The 10,489-nt window shown below is 37.4% G+C and overlaps 1 non-coding gene across 1 annotated transcript; it reads right to left on the bottom strand.

Annotated features, from left to right (window-relative positions):
* Positions 1–5,000: 5,000 nt before the first annotated feature.
* Positions 5,001–5,107, bottom strand: LOC133101865 (U6 spliceosomal RNA). Its single transcript, XR_009702752.1, has one exon. It is a non-coding gene; the product is annotated as a U6 spliceosomal RNA (small nuclear RNA).
* Positions 5,108–10,489: the final 5,382 nt, after the last annotated feature.

Consider the following 10,489-nt stretch of genomic DNA (forward strand, 5'->3'; position numbering starts at 1 on the left):
TTCTTGAAGAAATTAAATAATTTTAAGGAGGGCTTCCCTGGTGGTGCAGTGGTTGAGACTCTGCCTGCCAATGCAGGGGACACGGGTTCGAGCCCTGGTCTGGGAAGATCCCACGTGCCGCGGAGCAACTAGGCCCGTGAGCCACAATTACTGAGCCTGCGCATCTGGAGCCTGTGCTCCGCAACAAGACAGGCCGCGATAATGAGAGGCCCGCGCATCGTGATGAAGAGTGGCCCCCACTTGCCGCGACTAGAGAAAGCCCTCGCACAGAAACGAAGACCTAACACAGCCATAAATAAATAAATAAAATTTAAAAAAATAATAATAATTTTAAGGACAATTTTTATGTGTTGTAAGGTCTCATTTTAAAAACGTATTTAGGACTTCCCTGGTGGCGCAGTGGTTAAGAATCTGCCTGCCAATGCAGGGAACATGGGTTCGAGCCCTGGTCCGGGAAGATCACACATGCCGCGGAGCAGCTAAGCCTGTGTGTCCCAACTACTGAGCCTGCGCTCTAGACCCTGCGAGCCACAACTGCTGAGCCCACGTGCTGCAACTACTGAAGCCCGTGCACCTAGAACCCATGCTCTGCAACAAGAGAAGCCACGGCAATGAGAAGCCCGCGCACTGCAACGAAGAGTAGCCCCCACTCGCAGCAACTAGGGAAAGCCCGCATGCAGCAACATAGATCCAACGCAGCCAATAAATGAATGAATAAATAAATAAAATAAAACCAAAACAAAACAGAAACGTATTTATAGTGAGGAATCTGACAAATACTCTCAGCGGGTGATTGGAATCAATACCAACTGATAAATCATGTTGATAGTATGTATCTTGGTGTGATGTGATGAAAATAACACTTTACATCTATGGTCATTCTCCCCAAAACCCATAGCCTTAGTTTAATCATGAAAAAAACAGGCAAATCCCAATAAAGGGACATGCTACAAAATACCTGATCAGAATTTCTCAAAACTGTCAAGATGATCTAAAACAAAGAAAGTCTGAGAAACTGTCATAGCCAAGAGGAATCTAAGGAGACATGACGTCTAAAATGTGGTATCCTGGATGGGGTCCTGGAACAGAAAAAGGACATTAGGAAAAAAACTAAGGGAATGTGAACAAAGTTAATGGACTATTTTTCTGTAAATATAAAAATGTTCTAAAAATTAAAACATTTTTAAAACAAGACATTTCAATCACTCTATTATTTTATCTATACTTATCCACTGACGATGTCTGAATGGATAAGTGTAGATGCTGCTCCTCTAGGCTGACAATTCTCAAATCATTATTTTTAGTTCATATTCTTCCTTGACCTACACACACACACAAGCACACGCAAATATATATATTATATATTCATGCATGCATGTGTGTATACATTGCCAGACAAATGTCTTGATCTGGACATCTTTCAGATTTCAACATATTTCTTGTAAGAAATACTCAGCTGATGATGCTATGACAGTGTGCTGTAGGAGCATACTTTCAATGTCATATAACGATTTATTTAATAAATGATTACAGGGTGGTTATTACATGGCACAGTTGTAGATACTGTAGACTTATATGTGAAGAAGACATGCACATGTCCTGATGTCAAGGAGTTTATAATCTCTTGAGGGAAGCAGACATTAGCAAATATTCACACTATGATCTTGGAAATAAACCAAAATTTGTTCCCAACTGTACTTTACACTTACCTTTATTGTAGCATCTATCACACTTTCTCACTTATGGAGTCATGTATTTATCATTTCAACCGCATTGTGCGCATAGTATATCTTCAGTAAAAGTTTGTGGAAACATCTGTTTCGTTTTTTGTTCATCTCATTTTCTGAATAATTAAATGCAGGAGAGGACTGCACTCATAGCTGTCATGTTTATGACACTGAGGGCTAAATGGTCAAGTAAAAAGCATACAGTGGGTTTTGATTCTTTTCCAGGGTTGCACTAACTTTTGGCACAATTTTGACTCACTGTGTCTTAGTAGCTGCTTAGTAAAAGCTATGGTGACAACCATCCCAGTTTGCCAAGGACTCTCCTCCTCTTAGCTCTGAATGTCCCACATCCTTGAAGAATCCCAGTCCTGGACAAACCTGAATGGTGGGTCACTATCGAAAATTATAGAGCATATTTACATCTTTCTCATTAAAAATAACTATAAGAATAAAGTGATTCAGTGGATTTGAACAACACTCATCATTTACGATGTGCATCTCATTGTGGACCTCTCCTTGATAACCCTCACAGCAGCCCTATGATGAAAGTAAGCACAGATTATTAAGATGTGGAACTGGATTTCAAACCCAGGGTTGTCCATAGCTGAGATTAAGTTCTTGGCCACGATGTTTAAATGCAATGAAATAGCAAGTCATGATGTTACTGAGTTTTTCCCAACGCTCAGGAATTTCCAAGTCTACCCCAAGTCAACTACACTTATTAAGTACTCCCCCCGCTAAAAAAAATTAGCCTGTGTAAACTCTGCAGATCTGCCTTGAGAAATTAGTTTTCTCAGAACAAATATGTGTGAAGCTTCTTCAGTCTAGTTGTACTGAAATTTAATCAATTTGGAGAAAAACTGACCGTTGCACTCTTGGAAGGATTGTTTTTTTGTTTGTGTAGCTTACAGTTAGCCTGCCTCTGTGGAATGATTCTGGCTGGAGTTGCTTTCTCCAAGCATCAGATTTAAACATTTATAGTCCCTCAGATTCCATGGGCTTGGGTGAGCTTTTCCAGACAGGTTAGCGATTTCGAGTTTGGCAAGCACTTGGGCTTTTCAGTCTGTTTTGAGTGAAAATCAATTTACACTCTTTGCAAACATGTGACAGCATAAATCAGACAATTGAGTTCACCCTTAAAACACAATAGGGGCTTGTTTCATTTTGCTGAGGAGATGGACAAAACACTTTCCGTGAGTTTCAAACATATCCCTTGTCATAGCATGGCAATTTGACAAGCATACTGTTCCACCATCCTTAATTCAACAGATAATAAAAACAGAAGCGAGAGAGGTTAGATTATCTGTCAAGGGCAGCACACAGGAAGGCAGGAATTGAGTCAGGTTCAGAATTCACAGGTTCTGAATACACTGACCATTCTGGGCTGTTTAATGCCTCCTTGGAGCACCCCTAATATCTGATGCGGAGATCTGGCAGCATCCATTGTTCTAACTAACCTATTCAGAAAGTCTTCCCATTCAGATGTCGTTTAATTAAAGATGGTCTAAAGAAAGTGGAGCTTTCAATCAAAACTCCAAAACAGTTGGTTGCCATAAAACTAATTTAAAATGGAATAAAGTGGAAAATAAAAGAGCTGGTTACAATTACACTACTTAGGCTTTGAATGGCAAGTAATTCTAGTGATTAAGAAACTATTGCTGTAATGTGGTTTAAAAAAAAGAAACATAGAGCAAAATGGAGTTGAAATTGGGATTGGATCATTTTGCACATCTGTCCTGGGAACACTGATATTAGACCTAAGAGCATATTCTGCTGTAGAAAACTAACAATCACTAAAAATATAATTTTTCTGTACTCTCCAATCTTACCAGCAAGTTCTGTTTATGTCATCTCTTTGCTAAATATATACATTCTGAAACATTCACCTATTAGCTTCTCAATGCTTTGGAAAGAAATTATTTTATTCTGACTTTCTTTCCTCAGTTTCTTAGCTAGGTTTTATCAAAGTAGACCTTGTGTTTTTCACTACAGGAGACTAAATTTCTTGTAGGTTTTAATGATTTACCTCACCCCCAAACATCTGGAAAATCCTGTAAATTTGGGGGGGATTATTTTTTCTTTCTATTTTTGTTTGTGTTTCAACCTGTCAGAATGCTCAGTATGAAGGATTGTGAGGTGAGCTTTCATTTTGGGAAAACTACTTAAAATTTGAGCTAGACCAGAGAGCAACTTCACCCGGAAACAGGGTCTTCAGCTAAGTGTGGACACTTAACATATTTTAGCTGTGATACTGAATCACTGTGACCATCTTCTCCAAAATGAAAATCATTGACTAAAAGAGGCTTATTCTAATGTTCAGGGCTACCACAGTGACGGACTGGTACTGACTACCCTGCCTGACATATCGTTTTGAGAAACTGTGGCTGAAGTCATGTTACAGAAAAATCAGTTAGTATGTGGCAGATATGTTGTGGTGAACCCTAGTAATTTAGTAGAAATCAAAGATATCTTATGTATGTATTTATTTTTAATTTTTAATTTTTAAAATTTTGTTATACAATTTTTAAAGGTTACTTTCCACTTACAGTTATTACAAAATATTGGCTATATTCCCTGTGTTGTACAACACATCCTTGAGCCTATCTTACACCCAGTAGTTTATACCTCCCACTCTGCCTCCCCTATACAGCTCCTCCCTCTCTCCCCACCCCTCCCCCAACCACTAGTTTGTTCTCTATAGCTGTGAGTCTGCTTCATTTTTGTTCTATTCAGTAGTTTGTCATATTTTTTAGATTCCACATATAAGTGATACCATACAGTATTTGCCTTTCTCTGTCTGACTTATTTCACTTAGCGTAATGCCCTCCAAGTCCATCCATGTTGCTGCAAATGGCAAAATTTGTTGTTTTTTTCTTGCTGAGTAGTATCCTGTTATATATATATATCTCACATCCTCTTTATCCATTCATCTGTTGATGGGCACTTAGGTTGTTTCCATACCCTGGCAATTGTAAGTAATGCTTCTATGAACATTGGGGTGTATGCCTCTCTCTGAATTAGTGTTTTTCGGTTTTTTTGGATATATACCTTGGAGTGGAATTGCTCGGTCCTATGGTAGCATTTTAGATTGATATTGGGAGCCTGATGACAGATGAAACTTCATAAAGTGTAATGACATTTAGTTTAGAACAATGATTTACTTTAGCAACTCAGACCCATCCAGACCCGGGTCTATTTGTATATTCATCTCCATCACCACACCCTGATTCTTTTTTTTTTTTTTAACATCTTTATTGGAGTATAATTGTTTTAAAAAATATGGAACGCTTCACGAATTTGCGTGTCATCCTTGTGCAGGGGCCATGCTAATCCTCTCTGTATCGTTCCAATTTTAGTATCTGTGCTGCCGAAGCAAGCACCACACCCTGATTCTAAACGGCAGAGTCACTGAGACATATTGGGAGGCACTCCAAAGCATCCAAGTGCTTTTTAAATTTAATCGAATGGTAAAGCTTGAGTGAGATGGTTGGGAACATTTTAAAATATCTCCACATGTTTTCTAAACCTCAGGTCCCATGGAGTATTTCCCAGATATAGCGGTCATGAGTGAAGTTTAAGTCAGCCCTGAAACTTTTGAAAACCATTTCTATATTTTAAGGTAGCTTTCTGCATTATGATTCTCTCTTCTCCAAGTTCGAGGCCAGGACTTCACCTTTCTGTGTCCTTTGCAGGTGAGACACAGCCATGCAATCTAGGTCCCAAAAATCAGATGGAACAAGATGATGACTTCCCTGTAGCAGAGAGCACCCTGTAGTGAGGAAAGAGGCCTTCCTCATTTTGCAGACCTGTGTCAAGGAATATGGCACAGGGGCATTGAGCTATCAGATGTAGCAGGGACAGGGGTCCTAGAAGTAGCTTTCCAAGTTTCTATGCTCATCTTCTCAGGGAAGGGTTACACTGTGTCTGTGGAAGTGGTATTATGCCTGCAAGCGTTCCAGTGGCATATTTGGGATTTTTCCTGATGGTGTAGCTTCTGAGTCTAATTTATTGGACCTTATGCCAATTAATGAACTCCAGAGTATGACAAATTTGTTTAGTGCTCAAACTAGCTGGAGTAGATTCTGTTGTTTGCAATTAAGAACCCTTACCAAGGCAGAAATTGGGATCAGAAGTGATTGTAAGCAATGGACCTTCAAGGAAATAGGAATCTGTACATTTACTGTTGGGTCTGATTGGTTTTGCAAACAAAAAAACAAGAGTAATCCACTTGTTATTAGTGAATGGAGCTTTGGCAGCCCACAGTGAAAAGTGGCAAAACAGTTGAGAAAATTATTACTATAGTCACCTGGAATTATGTGTCCATGGAAGGAAAAATAACTTACCCTAAAACCTTATCAAGGCCATGAAGAACACTAAGGCTGCAGAGTGGAAAGTGTCTTTAAACTGCACTAGAGAATAGAAGGAAAGAGAATGACTATCTCAGACTAAATTCCAGCCTCAGGATGTGATCAGACCAAGGGAATGCTCCAAAAAAATCCTTCAACTAATCCATTAGGAAAAGGCTATCTTCTGACATTGGGTTTCTCTTGACATCAGAAAGACGCTGATCACTAATGATATCATAACTAAACTAATTGATGTTCGTAATACTTTTCACTCTAAGCTACAACTTTGCAGCAGGAGTTATTTTTAAGATACATTTCTGCCTCAGTCTAACAACAAGAACTAATTAAGTTCACAAAATTAGACTTTGCTTCAAGCTTGTGGTTTTCTTCCCTTTTTCTTTGAAGCCTATTTTCACATTATTCCAACAGTCAGAATGTAGACATGCAAAGTTATTTCTTCATGGACATAAAACTTAATAATGTGACAAGAGAAGAAATCTTTTAATTAAATAGGTGTCTGCTTTGGTAAGTGCCAAATGGTCAAGCTGTCTCCTTTTTAAGAAAATACTGATGTGACCTGTTAGTCTCCATGGACAATATGGACCAAACATTGACTTTTCTTCCATACAGCTACTTTTTTTGATGCTTCAAATGAATATTTTTTTCAAGCACTAAACAAGGTTTCTCAATTTTGTGTTTCTGCTTTGTGTCTATGTCTGTGCTTTTAAGAGGGAATGTTTTTACCCTTAATAAAATAACAGAGTCATTTATTAGGGTTCAAAGGGAGGAATGCCTAAAAGTGGCAATGATCTATTAATCTGAACCTGAAGCCTTATAGAGCTCTCAAGTTTCTATACTATTTATAAAATAAATTAGTCTACATGATGTAATTTTACATTCTATTTATATCATTATTCTTTATACAACATAAACATAGAACTCTGTGATGTTATTACATGTCATAAATGTCATCATAATTTGTCTTTACACATCATAAATATCTTAGTTTGTGACATTATTACACCTTTGGGTGTCTCTTTCCATATTTATGGTAATTACATCAAAGTATTTACTATAATTATGTCATTTGATGAAATTACAGTAATTACTTCGAAAAATGATAGCCCATGACTAATGAATTAAAATAGCATGGAAATTCACATTAAAAATGACATTAAAATAATTCTAAGGATCTGAGATAACCCACAAGAACAAGAACATTCATTACTGAGTTTTTAACCTCTAAACTTGGCCCTACAAGTTTTCCCTTGTTGAAAATTTTAGCTTTATTGAGGACTGGGAAACGCTTTGTAATAGTGTGGTAACCATCAAGATATTAAAAAGAAAAATTGAAATCTAGTTGCTGACATTATTTTTGGCAAGTTGGTAAAACCAAAATATAACTTAAAAAATAACTTGCTAACCATCATAGAAGATAATTCAAATACTCCTCAATCTGTATTCTCACTCAGTCCCTCTCACTCTATTATTAACAGTCCGTCAAAAATAGGCTTATCTAACGTAAATTTTATATATATTTGTATATGTTAGGTAATAGACTGGGTGCATACTGACTCATGAGGGATTTGTTTTCAAGCTGGAATTCATATTCATATATCACAGGACATCAAACCAAGAAGTCATTTCATTCAGCCTCTGCCTTCAGATAGCTTAATTATTAACCTAACAATAGCTGAGAAAAGCCTCTCAATTTCAAGCAGTGTCCATGGAAGAAGACCCCACAACATACTATGAAAGCCTTTTTTGAGGTTACCTTTGATCGTTGTTAAGAACACATTTCCATCTACTGCTCTACAGCATGAACCCTCTTCCGGTCAGGCTCAGTTTACACTTACCATGTTTGCCTCCTCCCACTTTTCCCTCTTTGCCTTTTTGGCCTCACCAGGGACATTTTCTGCTCCTTCTTAATGCCAGCCCCTCAGATTTTGATCTAGACATTTATACATTAAACAAATATTTGAGAGCCTACTGGCTGCACTATGTATTCTAAAACCTGGGAATACAGAGATCAGTGAATAAAGCAAGAATTCTTGTCCTTATGGAGCTTATGTAGAAAGAAAATAAGCAAAATTGGTGCCCAAGGGGGGAAAAAAAAAACCAAAATAAAAAGTAAATAAATATATAATAAATATATAATTTTTGAGTATATAATTTATGCTATAGTATAGATAATACGTAGGATAGAACATGGCAGGAAAGAGTGGGGAGCAAAGATTTGCAAATTTTAATGAGCTTGCAGTTTTTAAACAGATCTGACTGAGAAAGTGACATTAGAGCAAAGATTAAATAAAAAGGGAGCCACCGGTGTGTTTGGAGGGAGAACTGTAGGTAGAGAGAAAGGCTGTAAAAAAGACTTGAGGCAGAGCCTGCAGGGTGTGTTAGAAGGTCAAGGAGTCCTGTAAACTATGGGAACAGGAAGGGAATCAGGAATAGGAGACTGCTCAGTAACGTGGATGTAGGGTTTGCTTGTAGACCTATGAAGTATGAGCTTCTCACTGGACATCTAAGTAGATACGCAAAATAGGCAGCTGGTTTTTCAAGTTAGGGATGCAACTTTGGGATTCATCAGCGCAGAGATGCTATTTAAGGCCATGAGATGGGATGAGGTTGCTTAGGGAGGAGTGTAGACAGAGTGGAAAGGAGGGTAAGGCCAGTGCCCTGGGGAAGGTCAATGGTATTGCTCAGAGAGAACATATGGAGCCAGCAAAGATGACTGAGGAGGAGTGGCCAGGTAAGAAAATGGGGAGCAGAATTCTGATGGATGGTCCAATCAAGAAAGTGTTTAAACAGAGAGAAACAAACAGTGTCAAATATTTCAGAAGGGCAATGAAATGAGGACTAAAGTGATCATTAGACATAGTACTAAAATGGAATATTTCCACTCTCTCTGATCTAGACATCCACATGCTAATTATCCATCCTTTGAATCCCAATTCAAGGTTATGCTAAACAAAAATAATAGTGGGTGTAAAAGGCTTTATAGTTCACAAAACCTTTGTATATAAGCTGGCTCATTACATTCTTATAGCAACCTTGCATAGAGGAGACAATGAAATTGAAAGGCAGAAAGGTTTAAATAACTCATGAAGTCTCAAATCCAAGTCTTTAACTTGAATTTCTTCCAGTATACACACTACAAAATATGTCCCATTAAAGTTTCTCCTACTCTTCCAATCTTATCACTCTCTATTTCTCAGATTTCCTATGTGAGAGATTCCCAAAGTGTGGACCAGTGACCCCGGGGTTCTTACATCCTACAGGGGATCAGTGGTGAAATCAAAACTATTTTCATAATCAGACTAAGATGTTGTTAGCCTTTCTCTATCTTCTCAGGATTATAGTGTGGAATTTTCCAGAGGTTACTTGACATGTGGAATCTCGACAGAATGAATGCAGAAGCAGATAGGAGAATCCAGCTGACTTCTATTAAGCCCAACATGAAAGAGATTTGAAAAAATGTCTCTTCTTACTTGTTTCTTTCATTTTGATAAAATTATTTTTCCTCAAAATAAATATTACGGTTAACATAAAATGAATTTTTATCGTTATTTTAAAACAGAATTAACGAATTCTTTAAAATCTTGCTTTAACTTATTAAAAGTGGCAAAAGTCAACAGATTAGCTTACATTTAAAGAAGACTCTGGGTTCCTTAATAATTTTGATAACCACTCTCCATAGCACTTGAGTCCATGCCTCTCTACTTTGTGTTCTCTTACATAGTGGTTGTTATTTATTTTGGTTTCCTTTATATAATCCTTATTTATCCTTCCAGGATATTAGCCCTTCAGATTGGACTCTCCTTTTTTATTTTTATTTTTTGGTTTCCCCAAGAATATTCCTACGTTTGGGTAGTTAAGCAATTTCCAACTAATACTTAATGATTATTCAAAGATTGGTTGATTTCCTAAATCCCTTTTCTAGTCAGTTAAAACACAAAAACAAAAAACCTTCAGGATGTAACTGTTTTTGAAGATAGCTTCTTCTCTTAGGAATTCATTTAGTTAACATATATTTATTGAGCAATGCTGTACAGAAGGGCCTGTGGAAAATATCAAGAAAGGTGAGACATAGTTCTTTCCTTCTGGGCATTTACTCAATATAATTCAGTAGGAAAGAGAAGAGCGAGTATCTATCATAAAACACAGTATATCCTTGATTCAAGCATGTACTATACATCTAGGTAACTGTGCAACTATTTTCCTCTAAGTTGTTTCCTCACAGATTCCATTTTTTAAAAAAACATGATATTATTATTTTTTACACATCTTTACTGGAGTATAATCGCTTTACAATAGTGTGTTAGTTTCTGCTGTATAACAAAGTAAATCAGCTATGTGTGTACATATGTTCCCATATCTCCTCCCTCTTGCGTCTCCCTCCCGCCCTCCCTATCC

The sequence above is a fragment of the Eubalaena glacialis genome, chromosome 11 (genome assembly GCF_028564815.1).
Source record: "Eubalaena glacialis isolate mEubGla1 chromosome 11, mEubGla1.1.hap2.+ XY, whole genome shotgun sequence".
NCBI lineage: Eukaryota > Metazoa > Chordata > Mammalia > Artiodactyla > Balaenidae > Eubalaena > Eubalaena glacialis.